Source organism: Nannospalax galili, unplaced genomic scaffold (genome assembly GCF_000622305.1).
Source record: "Nannospalax galili isolate Female #2095 unplaced genomic scaffold, S.galili_v1.0 scaffold1362, whole genome shotgun sequence".
In the NCBI taxonomy this organism is placed as follows: domain Eukaryota; kingdom Metazoa; phylum Chordata; class Mammalia; order Rodentia; family Spalacidae; genus Nannospalax; species Nannospalax galili.
The window spans coordinates 541058-556823 of record NW_008347579.1 but is presented as its reverse complement, the minus strand read 5'-3'; the positions used below and the strand labels follow the sequence as shown (position 1 = coordinate 556823).

Below are 15766 nucleotides of genomic sequence, written 5' to 3'. Positions count from 1 at the left end.
GGGGGGGGGGGGGGGCGAAGGGGAAAAGGAGAGGGGAGTTGGAGGAAGAACAGAAGGGGGAGCACAACAATGAGGATGATGACAGACAGAGAGACAGACAGACAGACAGACATGAGCCATGAAATTAAGACGTGAGAGCAAGGTGAAAGGAAGGAAGTAAATTCTTCCCTGGGCCCACAGAAAAACCTCAGCCCCCCAATACCTCCACCTCAGCCCAGTGAGACCATGTGGCCTGCTGACCTATAGACCTGTGATAGAACAAACTCATGTTGTTTAAAGCCCCCAGGTTTGTGATTAACAGGTGAAGCAGGAATATAAAAATAAAACAGTACTGAACAACATAGATGGGAGAGATTCTGAATATCAAATTTAAAGATGGACTAGAAATTACATTCTGATTCAGCTATCTACTAACCATGGCACTTTGGGCAAGTGGCCTCATTTCTCGGAAGCTTACTTTCTTTAGGTTGAATGACAGCAAATCCACAGGTATTGCTGGGAGGGGGTTTGGGTGTGTCTGACATCCTGATTGTTTACAACTGCTCCAGATCTGTAGGTGAGGACAGGACCTCATGAGTGCCTATGTTTTCAATGCTACTCTGGACCAGAGATTCCACACTGACCTTGGGACCTCTTTGAAGCTGTAGGGTTCAGATGACACCTTGATATTTCATCTAGAATTCATCTGCAAATAGCTTGACATACGAAATGCTTTGTCTCCAGCCACATCTGACCCATGTGTTCAAAGCCTGTGTGTACTCAATTAAAGTCATGTTGATACCAGGTTCACTCTTGCTATTAAGAACAAAGGCCTTTCTCTGAGGAATCCTTATCATCTTCAAGTACAGCATTACTTTGTATAGGCCAAGGGGATGGCATTCTAGAAACCAGTGTAGGGAGTTCTATACCTGAGTACCTGTAGTTCCCATCCATTGAACTCCACTAGGCTTGTGTTTATTAAAGGGGGTGCTGACTACCCTCAGAAGGGTGTGTGCAGACAAGCAACTTAGCATCCTGATATTTACAGTCAGAGGGTCTTTCTGAACTCTAATTAGCTTTGGGAATACCAAGGAAATCAGACATTATCCCTAATGCTGCTTTCTTCAGCCAAGCCCTGGTTCTTTGGAGTTCCCAGAAGATGAAAAAATTTAAATTGCACAGACTCTTTTAACTTAAATAATTTGCAAAGCTGTTCCCCTGCTCCCTGCCCCCTCCCGCAAATGGCAAGCACTAACTACCTTTGTGAAGTCCAGGCCCCAAGCTCTGCTCAATGGAATATTAATTCACCTGTGGTACATTAGAGGCGCTATAGAAAGAGACAGGGAATGGGGGAGAGAAATGGATGCCTGAGTAGCTGACGACCACACTTCTATGAACGAACCTTAAACAGAAACATATGAAAATAAGATCCCCTATTAATTTTAATGGGCTTGCAGACTTCCTAAGGAAAATTATATTCAACGGTAAATATACACTAGGCCATTTTTCTCCTAGGCAAGTTGTTTTAAAGTCAACAGAGACTTTGAGCTTAGCAAACAACTGCTCCCTAATATCTTCCTTCCCAGATAGGGCGTAGAGAATATCACTATTGCCCAGGAGGCAGGGAATCGCAGTGGTGTAAGGACAAGAGAATAAATCATCTCACTGTCAGCAGCTAACTCCCCTTTCCTGAAAACTCCTTATCTCTTTCTCTTGGTCATCCCACCCTCATCTTTAATGTCCGCTGGTGAACAGCACCCCACCCCAGCTCATTTTCTACATTTTAAACATTTCTCCCTTTTCCTCTCAAGGACAAAGGAGCTTAGTTCCATGGTTCATACAGGCCACTTTCTAGAAATGGGTTCCTCAACTACTTGGCCTAGCTGAGCATATGGTGGCCATTCACAGAGATAGCAAGGGACTCCTCCAAGCCCTCCTATCAAGTCTCGTATCTGTCTCTGGGCCTCCAGCAGGGTGTTGATATCAGCCTTGATGGTCACAACCTCTATGATGCTTTCTGTCGTAAGCTTTCACTTTTAGAAGTCTTGCCAACACAATGAAAAAGCAAGCACCTATTGTTAAGACTGGCTGGGGATGGAGATGACTCAGTGGTTAAGAGCACTGGCTGCTCTGGCAGAAGACCAGGGTTTGAATCCCACACCCACAAAGTGGCTCACAACCTTACCTAACTCCAGTTCTAGGGGATCCAACTCCCTCTACTGACCTCCACAGGCACTGCATGACATGGGTACACTTACATACATGCACGCATAACACTCACACATAAAATAAAAAATAAATTAAAAAAATTTAAAAAGACTGGCACAAAGTAGATATTTTGTCAATATTTGGATATGTGAACAAACGAATCTGAGTTCCATACACAAAGGCTCTTGACACGCCTGGTTAGAAGGAACCTCAGCTGAAGACTTATCTCCACTGGATCGGCCTGTTGGGCGTTTTCTTGACTGCTGAGTGATGTGGGAGGGCCCAACAAACTGTGGACAATACTTACAACTACATTCACTTAGAACCTGTGGGCAGTACTTACAACTACATTCACTTAGAACCTGTCACTGTGCTTGATGCTGTACGGGCTCAAGTCAGTTGATACACAATAGCCTTAGCCACATTAGCCTTAGTTCACAGTTGAATACATTAGGGCCCAGTAAGGCCCATAATCAGCCCAGTTATAGACTTAGAGTTAGAACCAGATTTGGGAAAGAAGCTCACATACTCTCAAGCCCATTTTCACCCCACAGCACTGAAAGAATTCATGTTTGATCTTTTTGTGTCAGCTCTGGAACTTCTGCTGCCATTTGGATGTGAATTGCACACTTGTGAAGCCCAAATTTAGATGGCTATAAGTGATCTTTACCAGGCAGAGTAAAGTATAATGACAGAAGCAGTGCCCCTAGTTTAATAGTGCTTCCAGTTTAAGAAAAAAACATTAAAATATCTATTGTTACCATTCAGTAGGGCTCAACTGTAACCCACAAACACAGTTGGTAGAGAAGTCATGTGAGTCTAGGCCTTGGCTCTCTGAGCAGCCCTCTCCCTAGCTATAGACCTGGTCAACCCTAAGGGGGCAGGACAGAAGTCAAATAGTAAGGCACTCCGAGGTCTGCCCCAACATCTTGTCACTAGAGCTCCTTAGGCCACAACTACCTTCTGTATAGAGACCCCTCCTCCAAGGCTAGAGGTACCTAATAGAGGCCTAACCTGGCCAGGACCATCCATCTCCTTGTAGACAGGCAACACATATATCCTTGTGAAAGGGCAGACACATATGTGAACCCTTCTTAGAGTGGGCAGGTGCCCTTTAGCATAAGTCTAAAGTCCAACCAAATTCCAACTGCTTTGCTGTTGTACTTCACCAACCCATGTCCTGGTCTCCTCACACAAGGCAGACATGCGTGGATAGCATCTCCTCCACAGGGAACAGCCCAGGATTAAAGCCTATAATCCAGTGTCAAGTACCAAGCTCATTGTTCAAAAGAGCACAGGACATACATATTCTCGCTGTTCCTCTCAAGATTCCTCTCTGGCATCTTCCTCTCAAGATACCTGCCCTGACTCTCCAACCACGGCCCTGGGAGACAGTGTGGGGCAAGTGCCGCTCTCCTTCCCATGACAGTCTGAAGGCGCCACATAGGGTCTTTAAGATCCACAAGAAGACAGACCTAGCAAGAAGATAAGACTCTTACTGGGCTGAAAGTGCCAGAGGCATCACCCTCTGTCCCCACGAGAACAAGGACATTTAGCCTGTTTCCCTGGTGGGGAGGGGCAGCACCCTCCTACATGGTTTGGTATCAAAATCCAATGGTCAGGCAATATTTAGTGCCATGTCTTAGATACCCAGACAGTCCTTCCTGCTTCCTTTGCACTGGGGATTACCAAGGAGCAGCCTCAGTAGTATCCTGATCCTTTCCCATCTCACACTCCCTCCTGACAACCAAAGATTCTTCCACATAGAAAAAGGGATAAGCGGACAGAGTTAAACATACCAGCTGTCCTTTGAACAGCTTAGGTCAAAGACTGCTCCGAAGGCCATTGTGGAAGGAGGGTTTCTCTTTAAACAATTACCCTAAAGCTTTCTGTTTGGAAATGCATTTTCAATTTTAACTCAGACAAGTGGATTCCAATTTCAGGCCAAGGTCAGCCTGTGGACAACGGATTGCCTCCTCCCTCATGCACAATGAGGCTAACCAGGCAATAGGACCATTCCTGACAGGATCTAAGTGGATTCGCAGTTACCACATCATTAGGGTTGGGATATGAAGAGTTCTCCCAAAGGCTCATGTATTGAAACCCTCCTCCCCAGTTGGTAGGGATAGTTGGGAAGCTCTGGAAACTTTAGGAGATATGGCCTTGCTGGAGGAAGGAGATCACTAGAGGTGAGTCCTTGGGGGCTGTATCTTGTTCCAGTTCTCTCTCTGTCCCTTTCTTTGCTTCCTGGTCACCATGAAGTGAACAGATCCTGCTACATGTTCCCACTGCCACCATGTTCTGTCTCACCACAGGCCCAGAAACATGGAGCCAAGTGGCCACAGACTGTGGGCCAAAATAAATTATTTTTCTCTTTAAGTTGTTCCTTCTTACTCAAATTTAAGATCTGAGAGGAGGGTGAGGCCACCAGCCTAGGGTACCTAGTCAACCTTTTCTACATCAGTAGATCTTCAAGAGTCTAACCTAACAGCAGCACTTTCCCAGTGCAAATTCTCAGGTCCCACACCAGACCCCACGCATCAGAACTGATCCCAATGGCACTTCTGACAAGTCCCAGAATTCATCCCCTTCCAGGCTCTTTTGATACAGCAAGGACACCTTTCCCTGCAGGACCCCTCAGTGCTGAGGACATCTCACTCATCTCTCACCCTTGAGCCCTACAAAGCATCTGATACTCTCATCCTGCTGATCCACCGATTGAACCAACCACCGACCATGACACATCAGCAGGTACAACAAGCAAGCAGCAGACACAATGGAACCACATGCCTGATTTGTAGCTGAACAGTTCAGCCTGATGTGTTGATAGGGAAGTGTTTTCCTGTTAGCTTTTGTCTTGTTTACACAGAGAGGTTTTCTAGGGCAGTGTCTGTTTCCTTTGCTGGAACAAGCAATCCAGCATGTTCTGTACCTAGACTGCCATTCTAAGAAATTTCAAGCTGTTAGATGGAGCCAGCTAGCTCTGCAATAGGAATTCCAACTGTTGGTTGCTCGCAGGAATCCAGAGCTTTCTGGTCTTTCCGTTTCTAAGGGCTGACTCAGGTTAAATGCCAATATAATCCTTTCCTTCTCACCATGGCAAATGATAAAGGGCAGGGAGAGCAGAGAGGAGCTAGGTCTACCACTGAGCCAACACTCAGAAGCCAGAGGCTTATCTGAGGAACTGCTCCAAGCCCCGACCGGAGAGGAAAATGTCAATGAGTGTTTCTGGACACAGAAGTTATAACCATCAGCCTGACAGCTGAGTACAGCGGTGACTCCTCTAGCATTCTAGAAAAGAGAAGAGCCATCTACAAAGGTGTTGTCCGTCAGCAGGGCATTTCTCCCCATAAGACGCCATGTAGCCTTGTGCGCTACAGCCTACCTTACAGTCCCAGAACATAGCGGGGTTCATGGCAAAGCTCTGCATTATCATTCAGCCTGTCTTCCACTGGAGGGCTCCAGAACTGGGTCCCATACACAGTCCACAGCTACGCCCTGCTGACATGCTGAGCAGATCAGGCACAAGGCAGACATACTGTCTCAATTCTGAGTCCATGGGAACACTGGTACATATGCACCTAAGTCTTCTAATCCAAGGTTATCCTGGTCTATCCAGTGTAGCAGTTCTTAAACTGAGGTTCAGGAACCCTGCTAGTCTCTGGGAGCCCAGTTGGGCTCAATGTGGGTTTTATCTCCAGCCGTATGAAAACGTTATTCACTGTGTACACTTTCTCATGAGAGCAACAGGGAGTTTTCCCAGAGGCCACATAACATAGAAAACAACAACAGGCTGAACACAGAGACAGTAAGAGATATCAGAGGTCTTTGATGAGACATGAGATTTGGAAAACTCTGTTGTGCATTTCCCTACATTTTGGGGGGAGGAAGGAGGAATATGTCCAATAAAATAGGTTCTGTTCTTTAAAGTAACATACAATGGGTTTCTTGGTGTTATTTTTAAATGAAATGTAAATGAAATTTTTCAGTGGATATGTAAACATTCCTTCAGCTTTGATCTAATATAGAAAGTATAGATAGATTTAACCCATATAAACAAAATACCTCTGGGATCCTCAGTGATTTCTCAAGGCTGTAAAGGGATCCAGAAACCAAAAGGGCTGAATATTTACTGTTTTAGTAAGAAATGAAATGTATTTTCCAAAAGGTTCTGAAGCCCAACTTGACAAGATGCTAAGGCCCCTTGCTTAAACATTTTTGTTTGAAAAGATTAAATAAAAAGGTGAAAACAAGGGCCACTTCCAGCACCCGATATCACTCACACTCAGCATCTCCGGCAGTTACATGGGTAACTTCCAAGACACGCACCCTTTGTATAGCAGTGGGTAGCACAGCATTCAAGAGCTTGGCTCTGCAGCCCACCAGGCCCTCTGAGCTCAAATTCCAGCCACACCACTCGGGTGATGTGGAAATTACTCAAGATCTCACAACCTCAACAGCACAATGGCAAGTGGAAGAATAGATCCCACTCTTGGATTCTGGAAAGAGCTCAGTTCAATGCCTGGCACACAGTAAATGTCAAATAAACATCGTTCATCCTCACCCTAACCTCCACCATGACATTCACACATTCCTACAGTGATGTCCGTGAGCTCCTAAGCCCTGTGTGACACATCACTCTGCCCCCAGTTGTGGCTTGCTTCCCAGTGGGATGATGGGATGATTCACTGTACAGAACCATCCAGGGGAGGGAAATTCAGGTTCCATCTCCCTGAATCAGTGACTGCCCTATGCCTGGACGGTCCCTCATGTGACTGACTCACAACACAGCACCACTTCTTAGAGCCCCTCATTTGACATGGTTACTCTGGGTCACTGAGGTCCTATGTGCCCACAAGCCTTCCAGTCATCCCCTCACTACCTACTCATTCTCAACAATAGTGAGTCTCACCACTGCAGCCCCAGGAGTCTCGTGGCCAGCTCTGCTCACATCTCACTGTAGCGGTGTATGTCGATAACTGTGTGTTCTGCACAGAGACACATGTTCCAAACACCTCTGCTCTTTGTCCCCTTTCTCTGCTCTTCAATTGGCCTGGTGGCTCAAACGCCAAGAGGGAAAGAGGGCAATGTATAAAGCCTAGCAGCCTAGCTTCAGGAAACAGCATTGGCCTTTCTCTAAGCTTCTCAGTACTATGGGCACATAAAGTACAAAGCAATAAGAATCTGCCCCCCACGCATACATCCTACTTTAAAGGTCTCTGTTGCTATGGGATGGAAATGTCACATCTGGAAAAACTTGTGGAAGTGAAGGAGAGAGAAGTGTGTACAACAGAATGTTCTCTGTGTTCCACAGAAGCCGCTGTCACTACACTTGCTTCAGTTTTTACTGAGAAGATAGAGCCAGTAGCTCCATGCACAAGACAGAATGAAGGCCTTAGGCTACCCACATCACGAATGTGATGCAAGGCCAGGTCTGCTTCTCTCACATAGTGACAACTGTGATGGGGGAAAAAAATCCTTCAAACTCTGTAGCAGTGCATGCTATATTTCCTGTTGATAGTTCTTTTAAATTCTTGTTTTCCTTGGCTGTGAAATTTTCTGCATAATTAATTGCTTTTGGAAATTACAGAGAAATTTTCCATTCAGTGAGTTGGAAATGTCCTACAGAAGTGAAAATAGCAGTGTTTCCCACAGGACACCTAACTGGAGCTATAGAAACATGGGATGGGTGTGGAACAGGAGTCTGAGTCTGTGCATGAGACCCACACCGATGTGGGTATGGGAGTGGACTGGGGTAGTAAAAAGTCATACTGAGAATGGCTCAGGCAGGCTCAAGGCACAGACCACAGGGAGAAAAGAGCCCAAGCTGGCTTTAGAGGTGGTGATCTGGTGTTTGTATCTCCCAGTCAAGCACTGCCTTCCACAGGTGCTAATTAAACATGTGGCACACTACTCTCCTGGGTTACATGATATACTAAGGGATAAATTTCCCTGAGAATGCTCTGGGTCATGGGTTGTGGGTGCTAGGTCAACTACAAACTGTGTATGACCAAAAAAGGAAAGGCTGTCTGCTTGAAGACCAGCATAGCCTCAGCTTATGGGGCAACATGCTTCTCAGCTCAGGATGCTCTCTCACCCTGTAGACAGTGTCTGAATGAGGGCAAGCCCTTAGAAATGCTGAGGTCTCTCCTCTTTCTTTTGTATCCTGTGGATCCATGGATCCAGGGACCCAGAGACACCTCTTCCTTCACACCCACTTCCTGCAGCACTTCCAAGAAAGATCCTGAAAACTTGCCCCCATTTAAAACCATGCCACTCCATTTAATACAAGATTTTCATATAATGAATGAGAGAGGAAGAAGGCAAGAAAGCAAATACCTACCTGCATGACCAAGGCATCGGCCAGAAGCATGGGTTATCTAGAGCTGGTATCCCTGAGTGACAGCAAAGACTTCATCTAGCTTGTGAGATGCAGGCAGGTTCCTGGTGTCTACTGCCTGTGGACAGCTAAGCATCAAGAACTCAAATGACAATACAGTGGGGATTTAAGGATCATACTGGGTGAGCCCAAGTGTCTTGGAGAAGGATACATGACCAATATGTCCAGGATGTTGGTTGTCACATAGACTGAACTCAGTGTGCCCAGAGTAAATAGTGAATCAATAATAATCATTAAAAAAATTGGCGTGGTCCAGGAGGGTGTTTGGTCCTATTTGTAGAGATAACTCTTTCAAAATCAGTAAGCTGTCACAGAGCATTCACTCTGTAACAAGCAGAGAATGCTGGGAAGGAAATTAGATAAAGTAAGAACTTAATGAGTATGTATTACCTGAGACATTTCTTTTACTTTTCAAATGATGCTAAGAGGCTTTGATGGACAGTATGTCCTAGCCTTTATAAAAGTGGTCTTTAAAACCAAGGCGGTCTTAGTTACTGAGCCTTAGAAAGTGTCTAAACTCAGGACCATCATTTTGTATGTCTGGAACAAAAGGGAGGAAGGCTGACCAGTGGGAGCACTGTATTCTTGTCATGAGAGAGAACCATCTGCAACTAGTGATAGAAACCAGGTTTTGGTATTAGTAATCCTGGGTTGATTCCAAATCCTATAGAGGGGAGCTGGGTGCTCCTGGGTAGACCCTTCACTGGTCACCTCCTAAAGAGTAATTGATATGATCAGAAATTAAATTGGTCCCATCGATGAGGTCCTATCAGTGGGGTCCCAGCAGTGAGGTGTGTAGTCAAGTGGTACTCCATCAACACCAGAAGCAGGTTGTGATTTTACCACCCATGCAGCTTCAGTACAGTCCTGGGCTTCAAGATTACTATACTCTCTGCCATGCCACTCACCCCCAGCCCAGCTCACATGGTAGCTTCTTAACTGAGTTGGCTGTTCCTGCTTCTGTTTTCCTAAAGTAATTTATACCCTCCCGCCCAACAATAATCATGCCCTGTTGAAAAATTTGAGTGTTGGCCCTCTTCTCTGTAATGTGGATGAGATACTAGGTCTTTATTATTGCATAGTAAATGTAGGCTGGCTGGCTGGCTGGCTGGCTGGATGGATGCATATTTATTGGGTGAATGAATGGGTTATATGAATGGACAGTAGATTGATGGGCGGTTAGATAGATGACTAGATGCATTTTATAATGAATAGTGAATGGATGTATAGATAAAATGGAAAAACGATAATGAATGGACAGATGGACTGTTCCACAGAGGAAGGAATACAATGACATGCAGAGATGCTCTACATTTTAATCCAGTGTCCTTCTGTGTTTTCTCCTCTGAGTGACTGGTACCAATGACTACCATCCTTTTCTTCTTAAGACTTTCCCACTTCAGCTTTGCCAATGTCTTAACTCTCCAATTTCCTGTATAAGGCCTCTTCAGACAAAACCCAAGGTTCCCAAGTTTTAGTCTGTGGACTAAAACTTCTCACCCACTGTCCCTGGGGAGCAAATTCTCCAACACTCTTCAACAAGAGTGCATGACATCCCCCATGTCAGCCTCTTCTCTGATATCTATTCGCATTTTAAATTTATCCATTAATTTACTTGTTCAGCAAAAACTCAGTAATTGCCTTCTCTAGCACTTATCAAAAGTTCCACATTCTTTTCTTTTCTTTCTGGCCCTTTTTATCTTTCATCTGGTCCAAGAATTCCCTAAATGGCTTCCAACTCTCCCCAGACACTGTTTCCACCTGGCCTCCTCTGATGCTCTCTAAGACTTTTGAGGAATAAAATCCGAAATTTCAACAGGTTGCTGGAGGCCCCATTGTTTTGCTTTGTATCACACTGAGATTCTCTGTCCTTTTCCTGGACAGTCCTCTAGTGCCCTGTCTCCACCTCTACCCCTTGGATTTCCTCCTCCTGCTTTACCTTCTCTGTTCTCAGAGTCTAGTGTCTGATCTAAACACATGTTCCCACAAAAAAAAAAAAAAAAAAAAAAAAAAAAAACGCCCAGCCCGCACCCCTCGGGACACTGATGCTTCTATGCACACACAGTGAGTAAAAAAAAAAAAAAAAAAAAAAAAAAAAAAATCTCTCTCTGGGCTTCCTGGGCAGACCTGATTCAATTATGTTCTTCTTTCTGTTTGCTTCCGTGTTCAAAAAAGGGAAAAGCCAACTCCAGTGCTAAGATTCCTCTTAGCCATGTGGCTCCAAAAACTCAATGTAATATGCAAATATAAAGAAAAGGAGCCCTTGAGTCTTCTTGTCTCTAGGCCAAAAGTGACAAAAGTGACTTTCAGAGCTTGTGGGCAGATGGAGGAAGAGGTCAGAAAAACCAGGCAGAGACCCTGAGCTTGGCAAGTAAAGGGAGGAGCTGGCTGGAGAGAAAAGGAATGCAGAATGAATCCACCTGGGCCTTTTTAGGGATGGGCTCCTGTAGAAACAGACAAATGGCTTCACAGTGGCTTCTGCCAAAGGAGAGATAAGGAGAGAGATACAGGGACACAAGGTGCAGCAGGTTGGAGCTGGCAGAGTGCCATTAGCTCCAACACTGCAAGTAGTGCTGAATGTGCCCCTCACATCACAGGGCACAGGCTGAGGTAGAGGCCCAGAAAATCTATCAGGAAGAATGCACTCCACACCTGGTAGTCAAAGAAGATGAGGGGCAGCAGATGTTCAAGGACATCCTTGCTCGTTTTTGAAGGTCTGATGAATCCTCTTCATGGAGACACATGGGGGGAGGCAGCTCTTATAGGTGGGCACTTTAAAAACAAGCCACGGGCACTTTGAATGCATCGCTAAAGGCACTTGTGTAATCATTTGAAATAAAAACTGCTCAAATGAACTGGAAAGTGTTTTACTTGTATTTTCTCATATTCCAGAACCTTTTCTTTCCATGGTTCAAAAGTTTGTGTTGTCTAATTGCTGCTTTCCATTTGTGAATGAATCAACGTAAAATAAAATTAAGTGCCAAATTAATCTACCCATAGTTTTAGGCATTAATTACCTTCTCAAGCCCAGATAGTGACGTGGCATTCAGTTTTTGACACGGGAGCTTTGGCTCAGGAAGTACAGAGTGCCTTGGATCTCTAGGACCCACAGTTTACTGAGCAAAAAGGGTCTGATTTTAGGCAAATGAAACACATTTCAAAGGTGTACTTACAGTGCACTTACAGACTAAACAAGTCACTGGAGCAGAAATTTACTGTATCATTTTGAGGCATGTTCCCGTAGTTGTCCCATGATAAATTAACAATGTACACTTCCTTTATGTATAACAGGGTTACCCTGGGTGTGGTAAATGTGATCGCGCTTAGGGCAGAGGCTGAGAAATTACATGCACTGTTTTTCTGAAACTGTAGCAATGGATAGGCTCTGTTACAAATCCCCCAGGTTTCTAAGATATAATTACAGGACCCTGAGTTTCTGGTGGAAGTAAGAACCATAACTTGATCAAGTTACAATTTTAAAGACTCTGGGGACCTACAGCTGGGTACCTGGAGGAAGAAATATATCTCCAGGAGACCATGAAAGGTTTAGAGTTGGAGGTCCTAGAACCTTTGACCCCCCTCCTTTTTGAGAGTCGACATTATCAGAATATTCTAGAAGGAAGTAAATAACTATGACCCAGCACTGCTGAATGCAAAGAAAACATTCACTTCTCCCTAGGAGCATTCTACCAGGAAAAAGGAGACTTGGGATACCATCCAAGGTGGACAGCTGGTTCTGGCTGTCAGACCCTTTGGACCCAGCCTCCTGAAGCAAAATGCCTTAGTGCATACCTGGGCATCCAAAGTTGCAGTATTTCTGCTGCATGCACAGAATTACCATCACAGCCACAGCTACTAAGCCCCCAAGCTTACACAAGGCTATTTTCAATAGGGACAGGATGTAAGAGCAGCAAATGCTGCCAGGCAGGTGGGCTGCTGTGCAGCCTCAGGCTCCCTGTGATCCTTCAATGCAAGCCGGAGCTGAATGCTCAAGAGAGGATGCTAGCTAGACCTCTTGGCAGTGAGCAGAGCCGAGGCACCTGAGTGATTAATTAGAAAGGTAAGAGAGATAGGAAGGAATCTGCGGCATCCTGAGTTGGTGCTCAAGTGCAGCGCTTAATCTGAATGTCAGAGTTTGGGGGAAAGTAGGCAAGGTCTAAATTTAAATTTGCACGAGGATTAAAGGCCTGGCTTCCTTTTAGCCCTAGTCAGTACTGAGAACCTTCCAGACAGTAAGGAAAGCAACCAGAGGGAAGGTGGCTGGGGAGCCGCCGTGCTCCAGGGGAGGAGTGCAAAGCTTTTGGATTGCATCACAGGCTTCTAATAACACCTTGGAGTATGCTTTGCTGAACACAAGCTTGGAGGCCCAAACAGTCAAGCTCGTTCCTTCCCCAATCACCCCAAGAGGAAAGGAGCCTGTCAGCTTCACTAAAAGGGAAGAAGGAAAAGGGAAAACAAAGGCAGAAAGAAAAAAGCTCAAGTTGTTTCATATCTGTTTGAAGGCACAAGGCAGAAGAGGCACCATGGGACCCTGGGGAAGGAAACCTGAAGGCCATGGTAGGAAAACATTACTTTCAGGGAAGTTTTAATCAGCTTGAGCAGTGCTTTGATAGGCACGGGTGTTAAGACAGAAACAGCTCTTTTGAAAGTTTGAGCTTTCTGAGGAGTGCTGTTTAACATGCAGTGCTTCCTCTCATCATCCCTTCCTGTTGGGGATATTCATATGAGCCCGTAAATTTTCACAGCAGAGCTGGGATTGAGGCCCACAAAACCTCAGGCTCCAGCCACCACCAGCTGCTGCCCTGGGTAGTTGTACTATGGCCTCCTGAAGATGGATTGCTAAGGGATGGAATAAAAGGCATAAAATTAAAGACAAGATTAATAAAATCTGATGAAAGAAAATACCACTAGCCAACCTAGCAGCTCAAATTACATTTACCACATTGGACAGGGAGGGGGTAATCATGAGTTATAAGTCCAGGCTCCGCAAAGAAATTACGGGCTAAATAACTTAACGAGTAACACCAGGGGAAGTTCCTGATTCACCTTCCTAGGAAAGACTCAAGACAGGGTAGAAAACCCATCAATCACATTGAGATAAATTTCCCTTGGAAGGGTTCCAGGATAAGCCTAGCTGTGGATTTTCAAATAGCCTCTGAGTTCCACCCATGGCAGTAATGGCTGTAGCATAAACATAGCCTCCGGATGCCACTGGGTCTAAGGAGCCCCCAACCCACTGCACGGTGGCTACTGTCTAATTCATTCTGGCCTTGGTAGGGATGGGATTAGCTAAGGACTGTCTTGGGTCTCTTGTCCATTTCTGTCCTATCAGCTGAGCCTATTCCCAGATATGAGGACATCTCCCATAGTTCCCCAAACCTGCTCTTGTATCAGGTGGGTCTAAGCCCCCAGACAGCAGCCAAACCATCCTATAATATACATGTTCCTCTTGACATCCTCCAGAGCCTTCAAAGTTCCTGACTCCCAGTTACTCCCCCCAGGTAAACAAGAATGTAGTTTACTGTAAGGAATTCACATCAATCACCTAAGGATTCTATCTGTAGCAGAGCATGGGGACAGGCAGAACACAAATTCTCCACTCAGGATGGGCTTTTGGCCCAGGTAGGGGAGGGTCACCAGCCTTCTCTGGAAGTCATGTGAGGAGAGAAGGACTCAACTCCTTTCCCACCTCTGGGCCAGCCACTGCTCAGTGGATGGAGGCAGATCTACTTCTTCACTTCTCCCCTGTTCAGCCTTCCTTCCTGAGTAGGACCCAGAGCCTAGGCCTCCTTCCTTGGCCCCAGCAGTGGAGAGGATGAGGTCTTAAGGAAGAACTATCTGGCTTTCAGTAAAATACCCTAGAAATCTAGCCCCGTTCACAGATGGGGAAAGCTTTCTGCTCAAAGGTGAAAGGAGTCTCCAGAATCTCTAAGTCCTCTTACCATCTCCATTCTGTGTTTTGATCCCTCAGCTGCACTGCTTCCCAGGTTCCTGGTGTGAGGCCCACCTCATCCTCAGGACCTTCTAGTATATCTATCTCTGCTAAGAAAACTCCAATGGACCAGTGTCTAGAAAGTAGGAAAGAGTGACTCCTCCTAGTATCCAAGTGTCCCTGTGATGCTTGGTCATCCAAGTCCCTCCTTGGACAACAGATCAACTGTTTTCAACCAACCAACCAACCAACCAACCAACCAACCAACCAACAAACCAACCCCCCAACCAACCAATCAACCAACCAACCAACCAACCAACCAACCAACCAACCAATCAGCCAGCCAGCCAGCCAGCCAGAAACAACAACAAAAACAGGCAGAGGGGCATTACTCTTGGAAAAATCTGTAACAAAAGGGCTGGGGAGAAAGCTTAGTCAGTAAAGTGCTTGCCCTACAAACACAAGGACTTGAGTTCGATTCCCAGAACACACATGAAAAAGTCATGAATGGTGGTGTGTGCTTGTAAACCCAGCACTGCAGAGACAGAAATAGGCAGGTCCCCGAGGCTCAGCAGGAGCCTATGTAGCTGAATCAGTGAGTTGCAGGTAAAAAGTGAGAGACCCTGTCTCAGAAACCAAAGTGGACAGTGTCCTGAGGAACACCTGAAGCTGGCCACTGGCCTCCACACACCTGTGCACACATATATACATGCACCCATGTACACATACACACACACACACACACGCACACACAATCTTCAACATGAGAAGATATATGAGGGTTTCCACTTTCTTTGGTCACTATTAGAGCTGGTTTAAAGAATGGGGCTGCATTCGACCAAAATAAGACTAACCAGAATTAACATATCAGACATTTTATTTTTATTTTTTCCTGATCTCTAGTCTTTAGAAACAATCAAGCACCTAGTTATAAAATCACTACTTGTCAGCTGGGGAGTGGGCACATGCCTACACACTCACCTCACTCAGGTGCCCCCCTCACCTGAGAGAGCTCAGAATATGCAGTGGAATTTCCCCCTTTTTGTCTCAAAGCATTTTCTAGTTAAAGACAAAATGCCCCTAGTAAGAGCGAGAACAGCTGTGAAAAGCCAAGTTGCAGATGCAGAGGTCAGATTCTCACCAATCCACTCGGAGGGCAGGCCTGGCCTTGCTCTCTGCCCGGGGAGCAGCACAGAAACCCCGTGTCTGGCAGCTAGAGCGGCAGGCCAAGGCTTCCCCTGAAGCTC

At 45.6% G+C, this 15766-nt stretch overlaps 1 protein-coding gene across 4 annotated transcripts in view; it reads right to left on the bottom strand.

Annotated features, from left to right (window-relative positions):
* Gfra1 (GDNF family receptor alpha 1) overlaps positions 1 to 15766 on the bottom strand; it is a 224450-nt gene that overhangs the window by 45205 nt on the left and 163479 nt on the right. The window lies entirely within an intron of this gene.